The 18,721-nt window shown below is 23.2% G+C and overlaps 1 protein-coding gene across 1 annotated transcript in view; it reads left to right on the top strand.

The window, feature by feature from the left end:
• The window catches only part of LOC138200264 (3'-5' exoribonuclease HELZ2-like), a 72,877-nt gene that overhangs the window by 11,130 nt on the left and 43,026 nt on the right, over positions 1 to 18,721 (top strand). The window lies entirely within an intron of this gene.

Raw genomic sequence — 18,721 nt, 5'->3', positions numbered from 1 at the left:
TAATGATAAATAGAACATGATAACTAGAACATGATAAGTATAACACATCTTAATGATAAATAGAACATGTCTTAATGATAAATAGAACATGATAAATAACATGTCTTAATGATAAATAGAACATGATAAATAGAACATGTCTTAATGATAAGTAGAACATAATAAATAGAACATGTCTTAATTATAAAAAGAACAATAAATAATGTCTTAATAATAAATATAACATGATAAATATTACACGTCTTAATGATAAATAGAACATGATAAATAGAACATGATAAATAGAACATGTCTTAATGATAAATAGAACATGATAACTAGAACATGATAAGTATAACACATCTTAATGATAAATAGAACATGTCTTAATGATAAATAGAACATGATAAATAACATGTCTTAATGATGAGTAGAACATAATAAATAGAACATGTCTTAATTATAAAAAGAACAATAAATAATGTCTGAATAATAAATATAACATGATAAATATTACACGTCTTAATGATAAATAGAACATGATAAATAGAACATTATAAATAGAACATGATAAATAGAACATTTCTGAACGATAAATAGAACATGATAAATAGAACATGATAAATATTACACGTCTGAATGATAAATAGAACATAATAAATAGAACATGTCTTAATTATAAAATGAACAATAAATAATGTCTTAATAATAAATATAACATGATAAATATAACATGTCTTAATGATAAATAGAACATGATAAATAGAACATGTCTTAATGATAAATAGAACATGATGAATAGAACATGATAGATATAGCATGATAGATATAGCATGTCTTAATGATAAATAGAACATGATGAATAGAACATGATAAATAGAACATGTCTTAATGATAAATAGAACATGATAAATAGAACATGATAAATAGAACATGTCTTAATGATAAATAGAACATGATAAATAGAACATGTCTTAATGATAAATAGAACATGATAAATAGAACATGTCTTAATGATAAATAGAACATGATGAATAGAACATGATAAATAGAACATGTCTTAATGATAAATAGAACATGATAAATAGAACATGATAAATAGAACATGTCTTAATGATAAATAGAACATGATAAATAGAACATGTCTTAATGATAAATAGAACATGATAAATAGAACATGTCTTAATGATAAATAGAACATGATAAATAGAACATGTCTTTATGATAAATAGAACATGATGAATAGAACATGATAAATAGAACATGTCTTAATGATAAATAGAACATGATAAATAGAACATGATAAATAGAACATGTCTTAATGATAAATAGAACATGATAAATAGAACATGTCTTAATGATAAATAGAACATGATAAATAGAACATGATAGATATAGCATGATAGATATAGCATGTCTTAATGATAAATAGAACATGATGAATAGAACATGATAAATAGAACATGTCTTAATGATAAATAGAACATGATAAATAGAGCATGTCTTAATGATAAATAGAACATGATAAATAGAACATGTGCTTAATGATAAATAGAACATGATAAATAGAACATGTCTAAATGCTAAATAGAACACGATAAATAGAACATGATAGATATAGCATGTCTTAATGATAAATAGAACATGATAAATAGAACATTATAAATAGAACATGATAAATAGAACATGTCTAAATGCTAAATAGAACACGATAAATAGAACATGATAGATATAGCATGTCTTAATGATAAATAGAACATGATAACTAGAACATGATAAGTATAACACATCTTAATGATAAATAGAACATGTCTTAATGATAAATAGAACATGATAAATAACATGTCTTAATGATGAGTAGAACATAATAAATAGAACATGTCTTAATTATAAAAAGAACAATAAATAATGTCTGAATAATAAATATAACATGATAAATATTACACGTCTTAATGATAAATAGAACATGATAAATAGAACATTATAAATAGAACATGATAAATAGAACATTTCTGAACGATAAATAGAACATGATAAATAGAACATGATAAATATTACACGTCTGAATGATAAATAGAACATAATAAATAGAACATGTCTTAATTATAAAATGAACAATAAATAATGTCTTAATAATAAATATAACATGATAAATATAACATGTCTTAAGGATAAATAGAACATGATAAATAGAACATGTCTTAATGATAAATGGAACATGATAACTAGAACATGATAAGTATAACACATCTTAATGATAAATAGAACATGTCTTAATGATAAATAGAACATGATAAATAACATGTCTTAATGATAAATAGAACATGATAAATAGAACATGTCTTAATGATAAGTAGAACATAATAAATAGAACATGTCTTAATTATAAAAAGAACAATAAATAATGTGTTAATAATAAATATAACATGATAAATATTACACGTCTTAATGATAAATAGAACATGTCTTAATGATAAATAGAACATGATGAATAGAACATGATAAATAGAACATGTCTTAATGATAGATAGAACATGATAAATAGAACATGATAAATAGAACATGTCTTAATGATAAATAGAACATGATAAATAGAACATGTCTTAATGATAAATAGAACATGATTAATAGAACATGATAGATATAGCATGATAGATATAGCATGTCTTAATGATAAATAGAACATGATGAATAGAACATGATAAATAGAACATGTCTTAATGATAAATAGAACATGATAAATAGAGCATGTCTTAATGATAAATAGAACATGATAAATAGAACATGTGCTTAATGATAAATAGAACATGATAAATAGAACATGTCTAAATGCTAAATAGAACACGATAAATAGAACATGATAGATATAGCATGTCTTAATGATAAATAGAACATGATAAATAGAACATTATAAATAGAACATGATAAATAGAACATGTCTAAATGCTAAATAGAACACGATAAATAGAACATGATAGATATAGCATGTCTTAATGATAAATAGAACATGATAAATAGAACATTATAAATAGAACATGATAAATAGAACATTTCTGAACGATAAATAGAACATGATAAATAGAACATGATAAATATTACACGTCTGAATGATAAATAGAACATAATAAATAGAACATGTCTTAATTATAAAATGAACAATAAATAATGTCTTAATAATAAATATAACATGATAAATATAACATGTCTTAAGGATAAATAGAACATGATAAATAGAACATGTCTTAATGATAAATAGAACATGATAACTAGAACATGATAAGTATAACACATCTTAATGATAAATAGAACATGTCTTAATGATAAATAGAACATGATAAATAACATGTCTTAATGATAAATAGAACATGATAAATAGAACATGTCTTAATGATAAGTAGAACATAATAAATAGAACATGTCTTAATTATAAAAAGAACAATAAATAATGTCTTAATAATAAATATAACATGATAAATATTACACGTCTTAATGATAAATAGAACATGATAAATAGAACATGATAAATAGAACATGTCTTAATGATAAATAGAACATGATAACTAGAACATGATAAGTATAACACATCTTAATGATAAATAGAACATGTCTTAATGATAAATAGAACATGATAAATAACATGTCTTAATGATGAGTAGAACATAATAAATAGAACATGTCTTAATTATAAAAAGAACAATAAATAATGTCTGAATAATAAATATAACATGATAAATATTACACGTCTTAATGATAAATAGAACATGATAAATAGAACATTATAAATAGAACATGATAAATAGAACATTTCTGAACGATAAATAGAACATGATAAATAGAACATGATAAATATTACACGTCTGAATGATAAATAGAACATAATAAATAGAACATGTCTTAATTATAAAATGAACAATAAATAATGTCTTAATAATAAATATAACATGATAAATATAACATGTCTTAATGATAAATAGAACATGATAAATAGAACATGTCTTAATGATAAATAGAACATGATGAATAGAACATGATAGATATAGCATGATAGATATAGCATGTCTTAATGATAAATAGAACATGATGAATAGAACATGATAAATAGAACATGTCTTAATGATAAATAGAACATGATAAATAGAACATGATAAATAGAACATGTCTTAATGATAAATAGAACATGATAAATAGAACATGTCTTAATGATAAATAGAACATGATAAATAGAACATGTCTTAATGATAAATAGAACATGATGAATAGAACATGATAAATAGAACATGTCTTAATGATAAATAGAACATGATAAATAGAACATGATAAATAGAACATGTCTTAATGATAAATAGAACATGATAAATAGAACATGTCTTAATGATAAATAGAACATGATAAATAGAACATGTCTTAATGATAAATAGAACATGATAAATAGAACATGTCTTTATGATAAATAGAACATGATGAATAGAACATGATAAATAGAACATGTCTTAATGATAAATAGAACATGATAAATAGAACATGATAAATAGAACATGTCTTAATGATAAATAGAACATGATAAATAGAACATGTCTTAATGATAAATAGAACATGATAAATAGAACATGATAGATATAGCATGATAGATATAGCATGTCTTAATGATAAATAGAACATGATGAATAGAACATGATAAATAGAACATGTCTTAATGATAAATAGAACATGATAAATAGAGCATGTCTTAATGATAAATAGAACATGATAAATAGAACATGTGCTTAATGATAAATAGAACATGATAAATAGAACATGTCTAAATGCTAAATAGAACACGATAAATAGAACATGATAGATATAGCATGTCTTAATGATAAATAGAACATGATAAATAGAACATTATAAATAGAACATGATAAATAGAACATGTCTAAATGCTAAATAGAACACGATAAATAGAACATGATAGATATAGCATGTCTTAATGATAAATAGAACATGATAAATAGAACATTATAAATAGAACATGATAAATAGAACATTTCTGAACGATAAATAGAACATGATAAATAGAACATGATAAATATTACACGTCTGAATGATAAATAGAACATAATAAATAGAACATGTCTTAATTATAAAATGAACAATAAATAATGTCTTAATAATAAATATAACATGATAAATATAACATGTCTTAAGGATAAATAGAACATGATAAATAGAACATGTCTTAATGATAAATAGAACATGATAACTAGAACATGATAAGTATAACACATCTTAATGATAAATAGAACATGTCTTAATGATAAATAGAACATGATAAATAACATGTCTTAATGATAAATAGAACATGATAAATAGAACATGTCTTAATGATAAGTAGAACATAATAAATAGAACATGTCTTAATTATAAAAAGAACAATAAATAATGTCTTAATAATAAATATAACATGATAAATATTACACGTCTTAATGATAAATAGAACATGATAAATAGAACATGATAAATAGAACATGTCTTAATGATAAATAGAACATGATAACTAGAACATGATAAGTATAACACATCTTAATGATAAATAGAACATGTCTTAATGATAAATAGAACATGATAAATAACATGTCTTAATGATGAGTAGAACATAATAAATAGAACATGTCTTAATTATAAAAAGAACAATAAATAATGTCTGAATAATAAATATAACATGATAAATATTACACGTCTTAATGATAAATAGAACATGATAAATAGAACATTATAAATAGAACATGATAAATAGAACATTTCTGAACGATAAATAGAACATGATAAATAGAACATGATAAATATTACACGTCTGAATGATAAATAGAACATAATAAATAGAACATGTCTTAATTATAAAATGAACAATAAATAATGTCTTAATAATAAATATAACATGATAAATATAACATGTCTTAAGGATAAATAGAACATGATAAATAGAACATGTCTTAATGATAAATGGAACATGATAACTAGAACATGATAAGTATAACACATCTTAATGATAAATAGAACATGTCTTAATGATAAATAGAACATGATAAATAACATGTCTTAATGATAAATAGAACATGATAAATAGAACATGTCTTAATGATAAGTAGAACATAATAAATAGAACATGTCTTAATTATAAAAAGAACAATAAATAATGTGTTAATAATAAATATAACATGATAAATATTACACGTCTTAATGATAAATAGAACATGTCTTAATGATAAATAGAACATGATGAATAGAACATGATAAATAGAACATGTCTTAATGATAAATAGAACATGATAAATAGAACATGATAAATAGAACATGTCTTAATGATAAATAGAACATGATAAATAGAACATGTCTTAATGATAAATAGAACATGATAAATAGAACATGATAGATATAGCATGATAGATATAGCATGTCTTAATGATAAATAGAACATGATGAATAGAACATGATAAATAGAACATGTCTTAATGATAAATAGAACATGATAAATAGAGCATGTCTTAATGATAAATAGAACATGATAAATAGAACATGTGCTTAATGATAAATAGAACATGATAAATAGAACATGTCTAAATGCTAAATAGAACACGATAAATAGAACATGATAGATATAGCATGTCTTAATGATAAATAGAACATGATAAATAGAACATTATAAATAGAACATGATAAATAGAACATGTCTAAATGCTAAATAGAACACGATAAATAGAACATGATAGATATAGCATGTCTTAATGATAAATAGAACATGATAAATAGAACATTATAAATAGAACATGATAAATAGAACATTTCTGAACGATAAATAGAACATGATAAATAGAACATGATAAATATTACACGTCTGAATGATAAATAGAACATAATAAATAGAACATGTCTTAATTATAAAATGAACAATAAATAATGTCTTAATAATAAATATAACATGATAAATATAACATGTCTTAAGGATAAATAGAACATGATAAATAGAACATGTCTTAATGATAAATAGAACATGATAACTAGAACATGATAAGTATAACACATCTTAATGATAAATAGAACATGTCTTAATGATAAATAGAACATGATAAATAACATGTCTTAATGATAAATAGAACATGATAAATAGAACATGTCTTAATGATAAGTAGAACATAATAAATAGAACATGTCTTAATTATAAAAAGAACAATAAATAATGTCTTAATAATAAATATAACATGATAAATATTACACGTCTTAATGATAAATAGAACATGATAAATAGAACATGATAAATAGAACATGTCTTAATGATAAATAGAACATGATAACTAGAACATGATAAGTATAACACGTCTTAATGATAAATAGAACATGATAAATAGAACATTATAAATAGAACATGATAAATAGAACATTTCTGAACGATAAATAGAACATGATAAATAGAACATGATAAATATTACACGTCTGAATGATAAATAGAACATAATAAATAGAACATGTCTTAATTATAAAATGAACAATAAATAATGTCTTAATAATAAATATAACATGATAAATATAACATGTCTTAAGGATAAATAGAACATGATAAATAGAACATGTCTTAATGATAAATAGAACATGATAACTAGAACATGATAAGTATAACACATCTTAATGATAAATAGAACATGTCTTAATGATAAATAGAACATGATAAATAACATGTCTTAATGATAAATAGAACATGATAAATAGAACATGTCTTAATGATAAGTAGAACATAATAAATAGAACATGTCTTAATTATAAAAAGAACAATAAATAATGTGTTAATAATAAATATAACATGATAAATATTACACGTCTTAATGATAAATAGAACATGATAAATAGAACATGATAAATAGAACATGTCTTAATGATAAATAGAACATGATAACTAGAACATGATAAGTATAACACATCTTAATGATAAATAGAACATGTCTTAATGATAAATAGAACATGATAAATAACATGTCTTAATGATGAGTAGAACATAATAAATAGAACATGTCTTAATTATAAAAAGAACAATAAATAATGTCTGAATAATAAATAGAACATGATAACTAGAACATGATAAGTATAACACATCTTAATGATAAATAGAACATGTCTTAATGATAAATAGAACATGATAAATAACATGTCTTAATGATGAGTAGAACATAATAAATAGAACATGTCTTAATTATAAAAAGAACAATAAATAATGTCTGAATAATAAATATAACATGATAAATATTACACGTCTTAATGATAAATAGAACATGATGAATAGAACATGATAAATAACATGTCTTAATGATAAATAGAACATGATAAATAGAACATTTCTTGATGATAAATAGAACATGATAAATAGAACATGTCTTAATGATAAATAGAACATGATAAATAGAACATGTCTTAATGATAAATAGAACATGATAAATAGAACATGTCTTAATGATAAATAGAACATGATGAATAGAACATGATAGATATAGCACGATAGATATAGCATGTCTTAATGATAAATAGAACATGATAAATAGAACATGTCTTAATGATGAATAGAACATGATAGATATAGCACGATAGATATAGCATGTCTTAATAATAAATAGAACATGATGAATAGAACATGATAAATAGAACATGTCTTAATGATAAATAGAACATGATAAATATTACACGTCTGAATGATAAATAGAACATAATAAATAGAACATGTCTTAATTATAAAAAGAACAATAAATAATGTCTTAATAATAAATATAACATGATAAATATAACATGTCTTAAGGATAAATAGAGCATGATAAATAGAACATGTCTCAAAGATAAATAGAACATGATAAATAGAACATGTCTTAATGATAAATAGAACATGATAAATATAACATGTCTTAATGATAAATAGAACATGATAAATATAACATGTCTTAAGGATAAATAGAACATGATAAATAGAACATGTCTTAATTATAAAAAGAACAATAAATAATGTCTTAATAATAAATATAACATGATAAATATAACATGTCTTAATGATAAATAGAACATGATAAATATTACACGTCTTAATGATAACTAGAACATGGTAAATAGAACATGTCTTAATGATAAATAGAACATGATAAATATAACATGTCTTAATGATAAATAGAACATGATAAATATTACACGTCTTAATGATAACTAGAACATGGTAAATAGAACATGTCTTAATGATAAATAGAACATGATAAATATAACATGTCTTAATGATAAATAGAACATGATAAATATAACATGTCTTAAGGATAAATAGAACATGATAAATAGAACATGTCTTAATTATAAAAAGAACAATAAATAATGTCTTAATAATAAATATAACATGATAAATATAACATGTCTTAATGATAAATAGAACATGATAAATATTACACGTCTTAATGATAACTAGAACATGGTAAATAGAACATGTCTTAATGATAAATAGAACATGATAAATAGAACATGTCTTAATGATAAATAGAACATGATGAATAGAACATGATAGATATAGCACGATAGATATAGCATGTCTTAATGATAAATAGAACATGATGAATAGAACATGATAAATAGAACATGTCTTAATGATGAATAGAACATGATAGATATAGCACGATAGATATAGCATGTCTTAATGATAAATAGAACATGATGAATAGAACATGATAAATAGAACATGTCTTAATGATAAATAGAACATGATAAATAGAACATTTCTTAACGATAAATAGAACATGATAAATAGAACATGATAAATATTACACGTCTGAATGATAAATAGAACATAATAAATAGAACATGTCTTAATTATAAAAAGAACAATAAATAATGTCTTAATAATAAATATAACATGATAAATATAACATGTCTTAAGGATAAATAGAGCATGATAAATAGAACATGTCTCAAAGATAAATAGAACATGATAAATAGAACATGTCTTAATGATAAATAGAACATGATAAATAACATGTCTTAATGATAAATAGAACATGATAAATATAACATGTCTTAATGATAAATAGAACATGATAAATATAACATGTCTTAAGGATAAATAGAACATGATAAATAGAACATGTCTTAATGATAAATAGAACATGATAAATAACATGTCTTAATGATAAATATAACATGAATAATATAACATGTCTTAATGATAAATAGAACATGATAAATATTACACGTCTTAATGATAAATAGAACATAATAAATAGAACATGTCTTAATTATAAAAAGAACAATAAATAATGTCTTAATAATAAATATAACATGATAAATATTACACGTCTTAATGATAAATAGAACATGATGAATAGAACATGATAAATAACATGTCTTAATGATAAATAGAACATGATAAATAGAACATTTCTTGATGATAAATAGAACATGATAAATAGAACATGTCTTAATGATAAATAGAACATGATAAATAGAACATGTCTTAATGATAAATAGAACATGATAAATAGAACATGTCTTAATGATAAATAGAACATGATGAATAGAACATGATAGATATAGCACGATAGATATAGCATGTCTTAATGATAAATAGAACATGATAAATAGAACATGTCTTAATGATGAATAGAACATGATAGATATAGCACGATAGATATAGCATGTCTTAATAATAAATAGAACATGATGAATAGAACATGATAAATAGAACATGTCTTAATGATAAATAGAACATGATAAATATTACACGTCTGAATGATAAATAGAACATAATAAATAGAACATGTCTTAATTATAAAAAGAACAATAAATAATGTCTTAATAATAAATATAACATGATAAATATAACATGTCTTAAGGATAAATAGAGCATGATAAATAGAACATGTCTCAAAGATAAATAGAACATGATAAATAGAACATGTCTTAATGATAAATAGAACATGATAAATAACATGTCTTAATGATAAATAGAACATGATAAATATAACATGTCTTAATGATAAATAGAACATGATAAATATAACATGTCTTAAGGATAAATAGAACATGATAAATAGAACATGTCTTAATTATAAAAAGAACAATAAATAATGTCTTAATAATAAATATAACAAGATAAATATAACATGTCTTAATGATAAATAGAACATGATAAATATTACACGTCTTAATGATAACTAGAACATGGTAAATAGAACATGTCTTAATGATAAATAGAACATGATAAATAGAACATGTCTTAATGATAAATAGAACATGATAAATAGAACATGTCTTAATGATAAATAGAACATGATGAATAGAACATGATAGATATAGCACGATAGATATAGCATGTCTTAATGATAAATAGAACATGATGAATAGAACATGATAAATAGAACATGTCTTAATGATGAATAGAACATGATAGATATAGCACGATAGATATAGCATGTCTTAATGATAAATAGAACATGATGAATAGAACATGATAAATAGAACATGTCTTAATGATAAATAGAACATGATAAATAGAACATTTCTTAACGATAAATAGAACATGATAAATAGAACATGATAAATATTACACGTCTGAATGATAAATAGAACATAATAAATAGAACATGTCTTAATTATAAAAAGAACAATAAATAATGTCTTAATAATAAATATAACATGATAAATATAACATGTCTTAAGGATAAATAGAGCATGATAAATAGAACATGTCTCAAAGATAAATAGAACATGATAAATAGAACATGTCTTAATGATAAATAGAACATGATAAATAACATGTCTTAATGATAAATAGAACATGATAAATATAACATGTCTTAATGATAAATAGAACATGATAAATATAACATGTCTTAAGGATAAATAGAACATGATAAATAGAACATGTCTTAATTATAAAAAGAACAATAAATAATGTCTTAATAATAAATATAACATGATAAATATAACATGTCTTAATGATAAATAGAACATGATAAATATTACACGTCTTAATGATAACTAGAACATGGTAAATAGAACATGTCTTAATGATAAATAGAACATGATAAATAGAACATGTCTTAATGATAAATAGAACATGATAAATAGAACATGTCTTAATGATAAATAGAACATGATGAATAGAACATGATAGATATAGCACGATAGATATAGCATGTCTTAATGATAAATAGAACATGATGAATAGAACATGATAAATAGAACATGTCTTAATGATGAATAGAACATGATAGATATAGCACGATAGATATAGCATGTCTTAATGATAAATAGAACATGATGAATAGAACATGATAAATAGAACATGTCTTAATGATAAATAGAACATGATAAATAGAACATTTCTTAACGATAAATAGAACATGATAAATAGAACATGATAAATATTACACGTCTGAATGATAAATAGAACATAATAAATAGAACATGTCTTAATTATAAAAAGAACAATAAATAATGTCTTAATAATAAATATAACATGATAAATATAACATGTCTTAAGGATAAATAGAGCATGATAAATAGAACATGTCTCAAAGATAAATAGAACATGATAAATAGAACATGTCTTAATGATAAATAGAACATGATAAATAACATGTCTTAATGATAAATAGAACATGATAAATATAACATGTCTTAATGATAAATAGAACATGATAAATATAACATGTCTTAAGGATAAATAGAACATGATAAATAGAACATGTCTTAATGATAAATAGAACATGATAAATAACATGTCTTAATGATAAATATAACATGAATAATATAACATGTCTTAATGATAAATAGAACATGATAAATATTACACGTCTTAATGATAAATAGAACATAATAAATAGAACATGTCTTAATTATAAAAAGAACAATAAATAATGTCTTAATAATAAATATAACATGATAAATATAACATGTCTTAAGGATAAATAGAACATGATACATAGAACATGTCTTAATGATAAATAGAACATGATAAATATTACACGTCTTAATGATAACTAGAACATGGTAAATAGAACATGTCTTAATGATAAGTAGAACATAATAAATAGAACATGTCTTAATTATAAAAAGAACAATAAATAATGTCTTAATAATAAATATAACATGATAAATATTACACGTCTTAATGATAAATAGAACATGATAAATAGAACATGTCTTAATGATGAATAGAACATGATAAATAGAACATGTCTTAATGATTAATAGAACATGATAAATAGAACATGTCTAAATGCTAAATAGAACACGATAAATAGAACATGATAGATATAGCATGTCTTAATGATAAATAGAACATTATAAATAGAACATGATAAATAGAACATGATAGATATAGCATGTCTTAATGATAAATAGAACATGATAAATAGAACATGTCTTAATGATGAATAGAACATGATAGATATAGCACGATAGATATAGCATGTCTTAATAATAAATAGAACATGATGAATAGAACATGATAAATAGAACATGTCTTAATGATAAATAGAACATGATAAATATTACACGTCTGAATGATAAATAGAACATAATAAATAGAACATGTCTTAATTATAAAAAGAACAATAAATAATGTCTTAATAATAAATATAACATGATAAATATAACATGTCTTAAGGATAAATAGAGCATGATAAATAGAACATGTCTCAAAGATAAATAGAACATGATAAATAGAACATGTCTTAATGATAAATAGAACATGATAAATAACATGTCTTAATGATAAATATAACATGATAAATATAACATGTCTTAATGATAAATAGAACATGATAAATATAACATGTCTTAAGGATAAATAGAACATGATAAATAGAACATGTCTTAATTATAAAAAGAACAATAAATAATGTCTTAATAATAAATATAACATGATAAATATAACATGTCTTAATGATAAATAGAACATGATAAATATTACACGTCTTAATGATAACTAGAACATGGTAAATAGAACGTGTCTTAATGATAAATAGAACATGATAAATAGAACATGTCTTAATGATAAATAGAACATGATAAATAGAACATGTCTTAATGATAAATAGAACATGATGAATAGAACATGATAGATATAGCACGATAGATATAGCATGTCTTAATGATAAATAGAACATGATGAATAGAACATGATAAATAGAACATGTCTTAATGATGAATAGAACATGATAGATATAGCACGATAGATATAGCATGTCTTAATGATAAATAGAACATGATGAATAGAACATGATAAATAGAACATGTCTTAATGATAAATAGAACATGATAAATAGAACATGATAAATATTACACGTCTGAATGATAAATAGAACATGTCTTAATTATAAAAAGAACAATAAATAATGTCTTAATAATAAATATAACATGATAAATATAACATGTCTTAAGGATAAATAGAGCATGATAAATAGAACATGTCTCAAAGATAAATAGAACATGATAAATAGAACATGTCTTAATGATAAATAGAACATGATAAATAACATGTCTTAATGATAAATAGAACATGATAAATAGAACATGTCTTAATGATAAATAGAACATGATAAATATAACATGTCTTAAGGATAAATAGAACATGATAAATAGAACATGTCTTAATGATAAATAGAACATGATAAATAACATGTCTTAATGATAAATATAACATGAATAATATAACATGTCTTAATGATAAATAGAACATGATAAATATTACACGTCTTAATGATAAATAGAACATAATAAATAGAACATGTCTTAATTATAAAAAGAACAATAAATAATGTCTTAATAATAAATATAACATGATAAATATAACATGTCTTAAGGATAAATAGAACATGATACATAGAACATGTCTTAATGATAAATAGAACATGATAAATATTACACGTCTTAATGATAACTAGAACATGGTAAATAGAACATGTCTTAATGATAAGTAGAACATAATAAATAGAACATGTCTTAATTATAAAAAGAACAATAAATAATGTCTTAATAATAAATATAACATGATAAATATTACACGTCTTAATGATAAATAGAACATGATAAATAGAACATGTCTTAATGATGAATAGAACATGATAAATAGAACATGTCTTAATGATTAATAGAACATGATAAATAGAACATGTCTAAATGCTAAATAGAACACGATAAATAGAACATGATAGATATAGCATGTCTTAATGATAAATAGAACATTATAAATAGAACATGATAAATAGAACATGATAGATATAGCATGTCTTAATGATAAATATAACATGATAAATAACATGTCTTAATGATAAATAGAACATGATAAATAGAACATTTCTTAATGATAAATAGAACATGATAAATAGAACATGATAAATATTACACGTCTTAATGATAAATAGAACATAATAAATAGAACATGTCTTAATTATAAAAAGAACAATAAATAATGTCTTAATAATAAATATAACATGATAAATAGAACATGTCTTAATGATAAATAGAACATGATAAATAACATGTCTTAATGATAAATAGAACATGATAAATAGAACTTGTCTTAATGATAACTAGAACATGGTAAATAGAACATGTCTTAATGATAAGTAGAACATAATAAATAGAACATGTCTTAATTATAAAAAGAACAATAAATAATGTCTTAATAATAAATATAACATGATAAATATAACATGTCTTAAGGATAAATAGAACATGATAAATAGAACATGTCTTAAGGATAAATAGAACATGATAAATAGAACATGTCTTAATGATAAATAGAACATAATAAATAGAACATGTCTTAATGATAACTAGAACATTGTAAATAGAACATGTCTTAATGATAAGTAGAACATAATAAATAGAACATGTCTTAATTATAAAAAGAACAATAAATAATGTCTTAATAATAAATATAACATGATAAATATAACATGTCTTAAGGATAAATAGAACATGATAAATAGAACATGTCTGAATGATAAATATAACATGATAAATAACATGTCTTAATGCAGGGGTCTCAAACGATATTTTGTGGCCCCCACCTTAATATGAAAGTTTAATGTTAGTGCGACCCGCGAGTTTTATATGAATGGCACTTTACAGTGTTGTGTGCGGAGCTGAATGAACCTACCAATCACGGTGGGGTATATGGATCTCGGGGGCGGGACATCGACCGGGCTCGATGCAATCAGAGCAACATTTCTCAATGAGTGACAGTTACAGCAGCGTTGCCATGGAGAGTTTACTTCCGTGCCTGGCTGGCTGTCTCGTTTCTATTAGGCAAATGCGGACATTCGTCCCAGCGCGCTGCGTTCACAACACTTCCAAAAAAAAGTTTTTTAAGTTGCTGCCCAGCGGGACATTATACGTATATATGTCTCTCTCTGACAAAATAAATCAAAGTGATGCGTACGCGGCGAGATAAAAGAAAGGAAATAATGTAGCCTAATGTGGTCTGCAGTCACATACCGACACCTGTCCGTCGGCAATAACAGTCCCCGATAACCCGGACCAATTATAGGGTCGCACCGTTATTTGGGGGTCATTATTTTTTTATTTGCATTGCCTCACACGATGAACACTACATATATTTCTATATGATGTCATAAACACGGCTAAACACGACAGTGACACCAAGTGGAATTAAAATATATTCCACAGCCCCAAACATGTCTTTTTCAAAGCCTGCAGTGAAGAGAAAGGTTGGTGATGAGCACAGACAATTCCAGGGAAAGTGGGAGATGCAATATTTCTTTGTTGAGCACAGGGGCACCCCAACGTGTCTTATTTACACAGAGAAAGTTGGGGTGCACAAGGAATACAATTTGAAACGTCATTACACAACTAGACATGCTGAGGAGTATGTAAAATACCAGGGATGCTATGCGAGAGGAAGCGCTGCCAGGTTTCCAGCAGCAAGGAGTAGGCAAGAGAAGCCATGTTCAGAAGAACAGTTCATGTTCTTCAATGTTCCATTCATGTTCAGGACAATTCATGTTCAGAAGAACCCATTGAGGTTAAAGAACTGTTAATAAAGACGTTTAAATCTGAATACAGCAGATATAGAAGACTGAAGAAACCACACATAGTTGCTGACTAGAGAAATCTAATTATTATTATTTTATTTATTACTGATTTATTTACTTATTTACTTATTAATTCTTAATTTGTTTATTTATTTTTTCATCTTATTTTGTGTTAAAAAAATAAAAATAAAGACATTTGAGAAGATTGGAATTTTTTTAACAAAGCTTTTCTTGTGGAATACCCGATGTGGCCCAGCCTCACCCAGACTCTGCCTCCAGCGGCCCCCAAGTAAATTAAGTTTGAGACCCTTGTCTTAATGATAAATAGAACATGATAACTCGAACATGATAAATATAACACGTCTTAATGATAAATAGAACATAATAAATAGAACATGTCTTAATGATAAATAGAACATGATAAATAGAACATGTCTTAATGATAAGTAGAACATAATAAATAGAACATGTCTCAATTATAAAAAGAACAATAAATAATGTCTTAATAATAAATAGAACATGATAAATATACTGTAACATGTCTAAATGCTAAATATAACATGATAAATAGAACATGGTAGATATAACATGATAGATATAGCATGTCTTAATGATAAATAGAACATGATAAGTATAACACGTCTTAATGATAAATAGAACATGATAAATAGAACATGTCTTAAGGATAAATAGAACATGATAAATAGAACACGTCTTAATGATAAATAGAACATAATAAATAAAACATGTCTTAATTATAAAAAGAACAATAAATAATGTCTTCATAATAAATATAACATGATAAATATAACATGTTTTAATGATAAATAGAACATGATAACTAGAACATGATAAATATAACACGGCTTAATGATAAATAGAACATAATAAATAGAACATGTCTTAATGATAAATAGAACATAATAAATAGAACATGTCTTAATGATAAATAGAACATGATAAATATTACACGTCTTAATGATAAATAGAACATAATAAATAGAACATGTCTTAATTATAAAAAAGAACAATAAATAGTCTTAATAATAAATATAACATGATAAATATAACATGTCGTAAGGATAAATAGAACACGATAAATAGAACATGTCTTAATGATAAATAGAACATGATAAATATTACACGTCTTAATGATAAATAGAACATAATAAATAGAACATGTCTTAATTATAAAAAGAACAATAAACAATGTCTTAATAACAAATATAACATGATAAATATAACGTCTTAAGGATAAATAGAACATGATAAATAGAACATGTCTTCATGATAAATAGAACATGATAAATATTACACGTCTTAATTATAAATAGAACATAATAAATAGAACATGTCTTAATTATAAAAAAGAACAATAAATAATGTCTTAATAACAAATAGAACATTTTAACTATAACATGTCTTAAGGATAAATAGAACATGATAAATAGAACATGTCTTATTGATAAATAGAACATGATAACTAGAACATGATAAATATAACACGTCTTAATGATAAATAGAACATGATAAATAGAACATGTCTTCATGATAAATAGAACATGATAAATAACATCTTAATAATAAATATAACATGATAAATAGAACATGTCTTAAGGATAAATAGAACATGATAAATAATACATGTCTTAATGATAAATATAACATGATAGATATAACATGTCTTAATA

The sequence above is a fragment of the Embiotoca jacksoni genome, unplaced genomic scaffold (genome assembly GCF_022577435.1).
Source record: "Embiotoca jacksoni isolate LCO1_2020_lvr unplaced genomic scaffold, fEmbJac1.0.p SCAF_1, whole genome shotgun sequence".
Lineage (NCBI taxonomy): Eukaryota > Metazoa > Chordata > Actinopteri > Embiotocidae > Embiotoca > Embiotoca jacksoni.
This window is presented reverse-complemented; position numbering and strand designations above follow the sequence as displayed.